This window comes from Scyliorhinus torazame, chromosome X, assembly GCF_047496885.1.
Source record: "Scyliorhinus torazame isolate Kashiwa2021f chromosome X, sScyTor2.1, whole genome shotgun sequence".
NCBI lineage: Eukaryota > Metazoa > Chordata > Chondrichthyes > Carcharhiniformes > Scyliorhinidae > Scyliorhinus > Scyliorhinus torazame.
The window spans coordinates 18,207,508-18,222,049 of record NC_092738.1 but is presented as its reverse complement, the minus strand read 5'-3'; positions in this window follow the sequence as shown (position 1 = coordinate 18,222,049).

The following is a 14,542-nucleotide window of genomic DNA, read 5'->3' as shown; positions in this document are numbered from 1 at the left end:
ACATTACACTCCCCACACACACTCATCCCAGCCAGACATACACATTGCACTACCCACACACACTCATCCCAGCCGCACACACACACTACACTCCCCCACACACACTCATCCCAGCCACACACACACATTACACTCCCCACACACACTCATCCCAGCCGCACACACACATTACCCTCCCCACACACACTCATCCCAGCCACACACACACATTGAACTCCCCACACACACTCATCCCAGCCGCACACACACATTACCCTCCCCACACACACTCATCCCAGCCACACACACACATTACACTCCCCACACACACTCATCCCAGCCGCACACACACATTACACTCCCCACACACACTCATCCCAGCCACACACACACATTACACTCCCCACACACACTCATCCCAGCCGCACACACACATTACACTCCCCACACACACTCATCCCAGCCGCACACACACATTACACTCCCCACACACACTCATCCCAGCCGCACACACACATTACACTCCCCACACACACTCATCCCAGCCGCACACATATATTACACTCCCCACACACACTCATCCCAGCCGCACACACACATTACACTCCCCACACACACTCATCCCAGCCGCACACATACATTACACTCCACACACACTCATCCCAGCCACACACACTCATTACACTCCCCACACACACTCATCCCAGCCACACACACACATTACACTCCCCACACACACTCATCCCAGCCGCGCACATACATTACACTCCCCACACACACTCATCCCAGCCGCACACACACATTACACTCCCCACACACACACTCATCCCAGCCGCGCACACACATTACACTCCCCACACACACTCATCCCAGCCGCACACACACATTACACTCCCCACACACACTCATCCCAGCCGCACACACACATTACACTCTCCACACACACTCATCCCAGCCACACACACACATTACACTCCCCACACACACTCATGCCAGCCGCACACACACATTACACTCCCCACACACACTCATCCCAGCCGCACACACACATTACACTCTCCCACACACACTCATCCCAGCCGCACACACACATTACAGTCCCCACACACACTCACCCCAGCCACACATACACATTACACTCCCCACACACACTCATCCCAGCCGCACACACACATTGCACTCCCCACACACACTCATCCCAGCCGCACACACACATTACACTCCCCACACACACTCATCCCAGCCAGACATACACATTGCACTACCCACACACACTCATCCCAGCCGCACACACACATTACACTCCCCACACACACTCATCCCAGCCGCACACACACATTACACTCCCCACACACACTCATCCCAGCCGCACACACACATTACACTCCCCACACACACTCATCCCAGCCAGACATACACATTACACTCCCCACACACACTCATCCCAGCCGCACACACACACTACACTCCCCCACACACACTCATCCCAGCCGCACACACACATTACACTCCCCACACACACTCACCCCAGCCGCACACACACATTACACTCCCCACACACACTCATCCCAGCCGCACACACACATTACACTCCCCTCACACACTCATCCCAGCCAGGCATACACATTACACTACCCACACACACTCATCCCAGCCGCACACACACATTACACTCCCCACACACACTCATCCCAGCCGCACACACACATTACACTCCCCACACACACTCATCCCAGCCGCACACACACATTACACTCTCCACACACACTCATCCCAGCCACACACACACATTACACTCCCCACACACACTCATGCCAGCCGCACACACACATTACACTCCCCACACACACTCATCCCAGCCGCACACACACATTACACTCTCCCACACACACTCATCCCAGCCGCACACACACATTACACTCCCCACACACACACTCATCCCAGCCGCAAATACACATTACACTCCCAACACACACTCATCCCAGCCGCACACACACATTACAGTCCCCACACACACTCACCCCAGCCACACATACACATTACACTCCCCACACACACTCATCCCAGCCGCACACACACATTGCACTCCCCACACACACTCATCCCAGCCGCACACACACATTGCACTCCCCACACACACTCATCCCAGCCAGACATACACATTGCACTACCAACACACACTCATCCCAGCCGCACACACACATTACACTCCCCACACACACTCATCCCAGCCGCACACACACATTACACTCCCCACACACACTCATCCCAGCCGCACACACACATTACACTCCCCACACACACTCATCCCAGCCAGACATACACATTACACTCCCCACACACACTCATCCCAGCCGCACACACACACTACACTCCCCCACACACACTCATCCCAGCCGCACACACACATTACACTCCCCACACACACTCACCCCAGCCGCACACACACATTACACTCCCCACACACACTCATCCCAGCCGCACACACACATTACACTCCCCTCACACACTCATCCCAGCCAGGCATACACATTACACTACCTACACACACTCATCCCAGCCGCACACACACATTACACTCCCCACACACACTCATCCCAGCCGCACACACACATTACACTCCCCACACACTCATCCCAGCCGCACACACACATTACACTTCCCCACACACACTCATCCCAGCCACACACACACAATAAACTCCCCACACACACTCACCCCAGCCGCAAACACACATTACACTCCCCGCACACACTCATCCCAGCCGCACATTCACATTACACTCCCCACACACACTGATCCCAGCCACACACACACATTACACTCCCCCACACACACTCATCCCAGCCACACACACATTACACTCCCCACACACACTCATCCCAGCCGCACACGCACATTACACTCCCCACACACACTCATCCCAGCCGCACACACACATTACACTCCCCACACACACTCATCCCAGCCACACACACATTACACTCCCCACACACACTCATCCCAGCCGCACACACACATTACACTCCCCCACACACACTCATCCCAGCCACACACACATTACACTCCCCACACACACACATTACACTCCCCACACACACTCATCCCAGCCGCACACACACATTACACTCCCCACACACACTCATCCAAGCCACACACACACATTACACTCCCCACACACACTCATCCCAGCCGCACACACACATTACACTCCCCCACACACACTCATCCCAGCCGCACACACACATTACACTCCCCACACACACTCATCCCAGCCGCACACACACATTACACACCCCACACACACTCATCCCAGCCACACACACACATTACACTCCCCACACACACTCATCCCAGCCGCACACACACATTACACTCCCCACACACACTCATCCCAGCCGCACACACACATTACACTCCCCACACACTCATCCCAGCCGCACACACACATTACACTCCCCCACACACACTCATCCCAGCCACACACACACAATACACTCCCCACACATACTCACCCCAGCCGCACACACACATTACACTCCCCACACACACTCAACCCAGCCGCACACACACATTACACTCCCCGCACACACTCATCCCAGCCGCACACACACATTACAATCCCCACACACACTCATCCCAGCCGCACACACACATTACACTCCCCGCACACACTCATCCAAGCCGCACATACACATTACACTCCCTACACACACTCATCCCAGCCACACACACACATTACACTCCCCCACACACACTCATCCCAGCCACACACACATTACACTCCCCACACACACACATTACACTCCCCACACACACTCATCCCAGCCGCACACACACATTACACTCCCCACACACACTCATCCCAGCCGCACACACACATTACACTCCCCACACACACTCATCCCAGCCAGACATACACATTACACTCCCCACACACACACATCCCAGCCGCACACACACACTACACTCCCCCACACACACTCATCCCAGCCGCACACACACATTACACTCCCACACACACTCATCCCAGCCGCACACACACATTACACTCCCCACACACACTCACCCCAGCCGCACACACACATTACACTCCCCACACACTCTCATCCCAGCCACACACACACATTACACTCCCCACACACACTCATCCCAGCCAGACATACACATTACACTCCCCACACACACTCATCCCAGCCACACACACACATTACACTCCCCACACACACTCATCCCAGCCGCACACACACATTACACTCCCCACACACACTCATCCCAGCCGCACACACACATTACACTCCCCCACACACACTCATCCCAGCCGCACACACACATTACACTCCCCACACACACTCATCCCAGCCGCACACACACATTACACTCCCCACACACACTCATCCCAGCCGCACACACACATTACAGTCCCCACACACACTCATCCCAGCCGCACACACACATTACACTCCCCACACACACTCATCCCAGCCGCACACACACATTACACTCCCCACACACTCATCCCAGCCGCACACACACATTACACTCCCCCACACACACTCATCCCAGCCACACACACACAATACACTCCCCACACATACTCACCCCAGCCGCACACACACATTACACTCCCCACACACACTCAACCCAGCCGCACACACACATTACACTCCCCGCACACACTCATCCCAGCCGCACACACACATTACAATCCCCACACACACTCATCCCAGCCGCACACACACATTACACTCCCCGCACACACTCATCGCAGCCGCACATACACATTACACTCCCTACACACACTCATCCCAGCCACACACACACATTACACTCCCCCACACACACTCATCCCAGCCACACACACATTACACTCCCCACACACACACATTACACTCCCCACACACACTCATCCCAGCCGCACACACACATTACACTCCCCACACACACTCATCCCAGCCGCACACACACACGACACTCCCCCACACACACTCATCCCAGCCACACACACACATTACACTCCCCACACACACTCATCCCAGCCGCACACACACATTACCCTCCCCACACACACTCATCCCAGCCACACACACACATTAAACTCCCCACACACACTCATCCCAGCCGCACACACACATTACCCTCCCCACACACACTCATCCCAGCCACACACACACATTACACTCCCCACACACACTCATCCCAGCGGCACACACACATTACACTCCCCACACACACTCATCCAAGCCACACACACACATTACACTCCCCACACACACTCATCCCAGCCGCACACACACATTACACTCCCCACACACACTCATCCCAGCCGCACACACACATTACACTCCCCACACACACTCATCCCAGCCAGACATACACATTACACTCCCCACACACACTCATCCCAGCCGCACACACACACTACACTCCCCCACACACACTCATCCCAGCCGCACACACACATTACACTCCCACACACACTCATCCCAGCCGCACACACACATTACACTCCCCACACACACTCACCCCAGCCGCACACACACATTACAGTCCCCACACACTCTCATCCCAGCCACACACACACATTACACTCCCCACACACACTCATCCCAGCCAGACATACACATTACACTCCCCACACACACTCATCCCAGCCACACACACACATTACACTCCCCACACACACTCATCCCAGCCGCACACACACATTACACTCCCCACACACACTCATCCCAGCCAGACACACACATTACACTCCCCACACACACTCATCCCAGCCGCACACATGCATTGCACTCCCCACACACACTCATCCCAGCCGCACACACACATTACACTCCCCACACACACTCATCCCAGCCGCACACATACATTACACTCCACACACACACTCATCCCAGCCACACACACACATTACACTCCCCACACACACTCATCCCAGCCACACACACACATTACACTCCCCACACACACTCATCCCAGCCGCGCGCATACATTACACTCCCCACACACACTCATCCCAGCCGCACACACACATTACACTCCCCACACACACACTCATCCCAGCCGCGCACACACATTACACTCCCCACACACACTCATCCCAGCCGCACACACACATTACACTCCCCACACACACTCATCCCAGCTGCACACACACATTACACTCTCCACACACACTCATCCCAGCCACACACACACATTACACTCCCCACACACACTCATCCCAGCCACACACACACATTACACTCCCCACACACACTCATCCCAGCCACACACACACATTACACTCCCCACACACACTCATCCCAGCCACACATACACATTACACTCCCCACACACACTCATCCCAGCCACACACACACATTACACTCCCCACACACATTACACTCCCCACACACACTCATCCCAGCCGCACACACACATTACACTCCCCACACACACTCATCCCAGCCACACACACACATTACACTCCCCACACACACTCATCCCAGCCGCACACACATTACACTCCCCACACACACTCACCCCAGCCGCACACACATTACACTCCCCACACACACTCGTCCCAGCCACACACACACATTACACTCCCCACACACACTCACCCCAGCCGCACACACATTACACTCCCCACACACACTCACCCCAGCCGCACACACATTACACTCCCCACACACACGAATCCCAGCCGCACACACACATTACACTCCCCACACACACTCATCCCAGCCGCACACACATTACACTCCCCACACACACTCACCCCAGCCGCACACACATTACACTCCCCACACACACTCGTCCCAGCCACACAGACATATTACACTCCCCACACACACTCATCCCAGCCGCACACACATTACACTCCTCACACACACTCATCCCAGTCGCACACACACATTACTCTCCCCACACACACTCATCCCAGTCGCACACACACATTACACTCCCCACACACACTCATCCCAGCCACACACACACATTACACTCCCCACACACACTCATCCCAGCCAGACATACACATTACACTCCCCACACACACTCATCCCAGCCGCACACACGCATTACACTCCCCACACACACTCATCCCAGCCAACACACACACACATTACACTCCCCACACACACTCATCCCAGCCGCACACACACATTACACTCCCCACACACACTCATCCCAGCCGCACACACATTTCACTCCCCATACACACTCATCCCAGCCGCACACACACATTACACTCCACACACACACTCATCCCAGCCGCACACACACATTACACTCCCCACACACACTCATCACAGCCGCACACACCCATTACACTCCCCACACACACTCATCCCAGCCGCACACATACATTACACTCCCCACACACACTCATCCCAGCCGCACACACACATTACACTCCCCACACACACTCATCCCAGCCGCACACATACATTACACTCCACACACACTCATCCCAGCCACACACACTCATTACACTCCCCACACACACTCATCCCAGCCACACACACACATTACACTCCCCACACACACTCATCCCAGCCGCGCACATACATTACACTCCCCACACACACTCATCCCAGCCGCACACACACATTACACTCCCCACACACACACTCATCCCAGCCGCGCACACACATTACACTCCCCACACACACTCATCCCAGCCGCACACACACATTACACTCCCCACACACACTCATCCCAGCCGCACACGCACATTACACTCCCCACACACACTCATCCCAGCCGCACACACACATTACACTCCCCACACACACTCATCCCAGCCACACACACATTACACTCCCCACACACACTCATCCCAGCCGCACACACACATTACACTCCCCCACTCACACTCATCCCAGCCACACACACATTACACTCCCCACACACACACATTACACTCCCCACACACACTCATCCCAGCCGCACACACACATTACACTCCCCACACACACTCATCCAAGCCACACACACACATTACACTCCCCACACACACTCATCCCAGCCGCACACACACATTACACTCCCCCACACACACTCATCCCAGCCGCACACACACATTACACTCCCCACACACACTCATCCCAGGCGCACACACACACGACACTCCCCCACACACACTCATCCCAGCCACACACACACATTACACTCCCCACACACACTCATCCCAGCCGCACACACACATTACCCTCCCCACACACACTCATCCCAGCCACACACACACATTAAACTCCCCACACACACTCATCCCAGCCGCACACACACATTACCCTCCCCACACACACTCATCCCAGCCACACACACACATTACACTCCCCACACACACTCATCCCAGCGGCACACACACATTACACTCCCCACACACACTCATCCAAGCCACACACACACATTACACTCCCCACACACACTCATCCCAGCCGCACACACACATTACACTCCCCACACACACTCATCCCAGCCGCACACACACATTACACTCCCCACACACACTCATCCCAGCCAGACATACACATTACACTCCCCACACACACTCATCCCAGCCGCACACACACACTACACTCCCCCACACACACTCATCCCAGCCGCACACACACATTACACTCCCACACACACTCATCCCAGCCGCACACACACATTACACTCCCCACACACACTCACCCCAGCCGCACACACACATTACACTCCCCACACACTCTCATCCCAGCCACACACACACATTACACTCCCCACACACACTCATCCCAGCCAGACATACACATTACACTCCCCACACACACTCATCCCAGCCACACACACACATTACACTCCCCACACACACTCATCCCAGCCGCACACACACATTACACTCCCCACACACACTCATCCCAGCCAGACACACACATTACACTCCCCACACACACTCATCCCAGCCGCACACATGCATTGCACTCCCCACACACACTCATCCCAGCCGCACACACACATTACACTCCCCACACACACTCATCCCAGCCGCACACATACATTACACTCCACACACACACTCATCCCAGCCACACACACACATTACACTCCCCACACACACTCATCCCAGCCACACACACACATTACACTCCCCACACACACTCATCCCAGCCGCGCACATACATTACACTCCCCACACACACTCATCCCAGCCGCACACACACATTACACTCCCCACACACACACTCATCCCAGCCGCGCACACACATTACACTCCCCACACACACTCATCCCAGCCGCACACACACATTACACTCCCCACACACACTCATCCCAGCTGCACACACACATTACACTCTCCACACACACTCATCCCAGCCACACACACACATTACACTCCCCACACACACTCATCCCAGCCACACACACACATTACACTCCCCACACACACTCATCCCAGCCACACACACACATTACACTCCCCACACACACTCATCCCAGCCACACATACACATTACACTCCCCACACACACTCATCCCAGCCACACACACACATTACACTCCCCACACACACTCATCCCAGCCGCACACACACATTACACTCCCCACACACACTCATCCCAGCCACACACACACATTACACTCCCCACACACACTCATCCCAGCCGCACACACATTACACTCCCCACACACACTCACCCCAGCCGCACACACATTACACTCCCCACACACACTCGTCCCAGCCACACACACACATTACACTCCCCACACACACTCACCCCAGCCGCACACACATTACACTCCCCACACACACTCACCCCAGCCGCACACACATTACACTCCCCACACACACTCATCCCAGCCACACACACACATTACACTCCCCACACACACTCATCCCAGCCACACACACATTACACTCCCCACACACACTCATCCCAGCCACACACACACATTACACTCCCCACACACACGAATCCCAGCCGCACACACACATTACACTCCCCACATACACTCATCCCAGCCGCACACACATTACACTCCCCACACACACTCACCCCAGCCGCACACACATTACACTCCCCACACACACTCGTCCCAGCCACACACACATATTACACTCCCCACACACACTCATCCCAGCCGCACACACATTACACTCCTCACACACACTCATCCCAGTCGCACACACACATTACTCTCCCCACACACACTCATCCCAGTCGCACACACACATTACACTCCCCACACACACTCATCCCAGCCACACACACACATTACACTCCCCACACACACTCATCCCAGCCAGACATACACATTACACTCCCCACACACACTCATCCCAGCCGCACACACGCATTACACTCCCCACACACACTCATCCCAGCCAACACACACACACATTACACTCCCCACACACACTCATCCCAGCCGCACACACATTTCACTCCCCATACACACTCATCCCAGCGGCACACACACATTACACTCCCCACACACACTCATCCCAGCCGCACACACACATTACACTCCCCACACACACTCATCCCAGCCGCACACACCCATTACACTCCCCACACACACTCATCCCAGCCGCACACATACATTACACTCCCCACACACACTCATCCCAGCCGCACACACACATTACACTCCCCACACACACTCATCCCAGCCGCACACATACATTACACTCCACACACACTCATCCCAGCCACACACACTCATTACACTCCCCACACACACTCATCCCAGCCACACACACACATTACACTCCCCACACACACTCATCCCAGCCGCGCACATACATTACACTCCCCACACACACTCATCCCAGCCGCACACACACATTACACTCCCCACACACACACTCATCCCAGCCGCGCACACACATTACACTCCCCACACACACTCATCCCAGCCGCACACACACATTACACTCCCCACACACACTCATCCCAGCCGCACACGCACATTACACTCCCCACACACACTCATCCCAGCCGCACACACACATTACACTCCCCACACACACTCATCCCAGCCACACACACATTACACTCCCCACACACACTCATCCCAGCCGCACACACACATTACACTCCCCCACTCACACTCATCCCAGCCACACACACATTACACTCCCCACACACACACATTACACTCCCCACACACACTCATCCCAGCCGCACACACACATTACACTCCCCACACACACTCATCCAAGCCACACACACACATTACACTCCCCACACACACTCATCCCAGCCGCACACACACATTACACTCCCCCACACACACTCATCCCAGCCGCACACACACATTACACTCCCCACACACACTCATCCCAGCCGCACACACACATTACACTCCCCACACACACTCATCCCAGCCACACACACACATTACACTCCCCACACACACTCATCCCAGCCGCACACACACATTACACTCCCCACACACACTCATCCCAGCCGCACACACACATTACACTCCCCACACACTCATCCCAGCCGCACACACACATTACACTCCCCCACACACACTCATCCCAGCCACACACACACAATACACTCCCCACACATACTCACCCCAGCCGCACACACACATTACACTCCCCACACACACTCAACCCAGCCGCACACACACATTACACTCCCCGCACACACTCATCCCAGCCGCACACACACATTACAATCCCCACACACACTCATCCCAGCCGCACACACACATTACACTCCCCGCACACACTCATCCCAGCCGCACATACACATTACACTCCCTACACACACTCATCCCAGCCACACACACACATTACACTCCCCCACACACACTCATCCCAGCCACACACACATTACACTCCCCACACACACACATTACACTCCCCACACACACTCATCCCAGCCGCACACACACATTACACTCCCCACACACACTCATCCCAGCCGCACACACACATTACACTCCCCACACACACTCATCCCAGCCAGACATACACATTGCACTACCCACACACACTCATCCCAGCCGCACACACACACTACACTCCCCCACACACACTCATCCCAGCCACACACACACATTACACTCCCCACACACACTCATCCCAGCCGCACACACACATTACCCTCCCCACACACACTCATCCCAGCCACACACACACATTGAACTCCCCACACACACTCATCCCAGCCGCACACACACATTACCCTCCCCACACACACTCATCCCAGCCACACACACACATTACACTCCCCACACACACTCATCCCAGCCGCACACACACATTACACTCCCCACACACACTCATCCCAGCCCCACACACACATTACACTCCCCACACACACTCATCCCAGCCGCGCACATACATTACACTCCCCACACACACTCATCCCAGCCGCACACACACATTACACTCCCCACACACACACTCATCCCAGCCGCGCACACACATTACACTCCCCACACACACTCATCCCAGCCGCACACACACATTACACTCCCCACACACACTCATCCCAGCCGCACACGCACATTACACTCCCCACACACACTCATCCCAGCCGCACACACACATTACACTCCCCACACACACTCATCCCAGCCACACACACATTACACTCCCCACACACACTCATCCCAGCCGCACACACACATTACACTCCCCCACTCACACTCATCCCAGCCACACACACATTACACTCCCCACACACACACATTACACTCCCCACACACACTCATCCCAGCCGCACACACACATTACACTCCCCACACACACTCATCCAAGCCACACACACACATTACACTCCCCACACACACTCATCCCAGCCGCACACACACATTACACTCCCCCACACACACTCATCCCAGCCGCACACACACATTACACTCCCCACACACACTCATCCCAGCCGCACACACACATTACACTCCCCACACACACTCATCCCAGCCACACACACACATTACACTCCCCACACACACTCATCCCAGCCGCACACACACATTACACTCCCCACACACACTCATCCCAGCCGCACACACACATTACACTCCCCACACACTCATCCCAGCCGCACACACACATTACACTCCCCCACACACACTCATCCCAGCCACACACACACAATACACTCCCCACACATACTCACCCCAGCCGCACACACACATTACACTCCCCACACACACTCAACCCAGCCGCACACACACATTACACTCCCCGCACACACTCATCCCAGCCGCACACACACATTACAATCCCCACACACACTCATCCCAGCCGCACACACACATTACACTCCCCGCACACACTCATCCCAGCCGCACATACACATTACACTCCCTACACACACTCATCCCAGCCACACACACACATTACACTCCCCCACACACACTCATCCCAGCCACACACACATTACACTCCCCACACACACACATTACACTCCCCACACACACTCATCCCAGCCGCACACACACATTACACTCCCCACACACACTCATCCCAGCCGCACACACACATTACACTCCCCACACACACTCATCCCAGCCAGACATACACATTGCACTACCCACACACACTCATCCCAGCCGCACACACACACTACACTCCCCCACACACACTCATCCCAGCCACACACACACATTACACTCCCCACACACACTCATCCCAGCCGCACACACACATTACCCTCCCCACACACACTCATCCCAGCCACACACACACATTGAACTCCCCACACACACTCATCCCAGCCGCACACACACATTACCCTCCCCACACACACTCATCCCAGCCACACACACACATTACACTCCCCACACACACTCATCCCAGCCGCACACACACATTACACTCCCCACACACACTCATCCCAGCCCCACACACACATTACACTCCCCACACACACTCATCCCAGCCGCACACACACATTACACTCCCCACACACACTCATCCCAGCCGCACACACACATTACACTCCCCACACACACTCATCCCAGCCAGACATACACATTACACTCCCCACACACACTCATCCCAGCCGCACACACACACTACACTCCCCCACACACACTCATCCCAGCCGCACACACACATTACACTCCCACACACACTCATCCCAGCCGCACACACACATTACACTCCCCACACACACTCACCCCAGCCGCACACACACATTACACTCCCCACACACTCTCATCCCAGCCACACACACACATTACACTCCCCACACACACTCATCCCAGCCAGACATACACATTACACTCCCCACACACACTCATCCCAGCCACACACACACATTACACTCCCCACACACACTCATCCCAGCCGCACACACACATTACACTCCCCACACACACTCATCCCAGCCGCACACACACATTACACTCCCCCACACACACTCATCCCAGCCGCACACACACATTACACTCCCCACACACACTCATCCCAGCCGCACACACACATTACACTCCCCACACACACTCATCCCAGCCACACACACACATTACACTCCCCACACACACTCATCCCAGCCGCACACACACATTACACTCCCCACACACACTCATCCCAGCCGCACACACACATTACACTCCCCACACACTCATC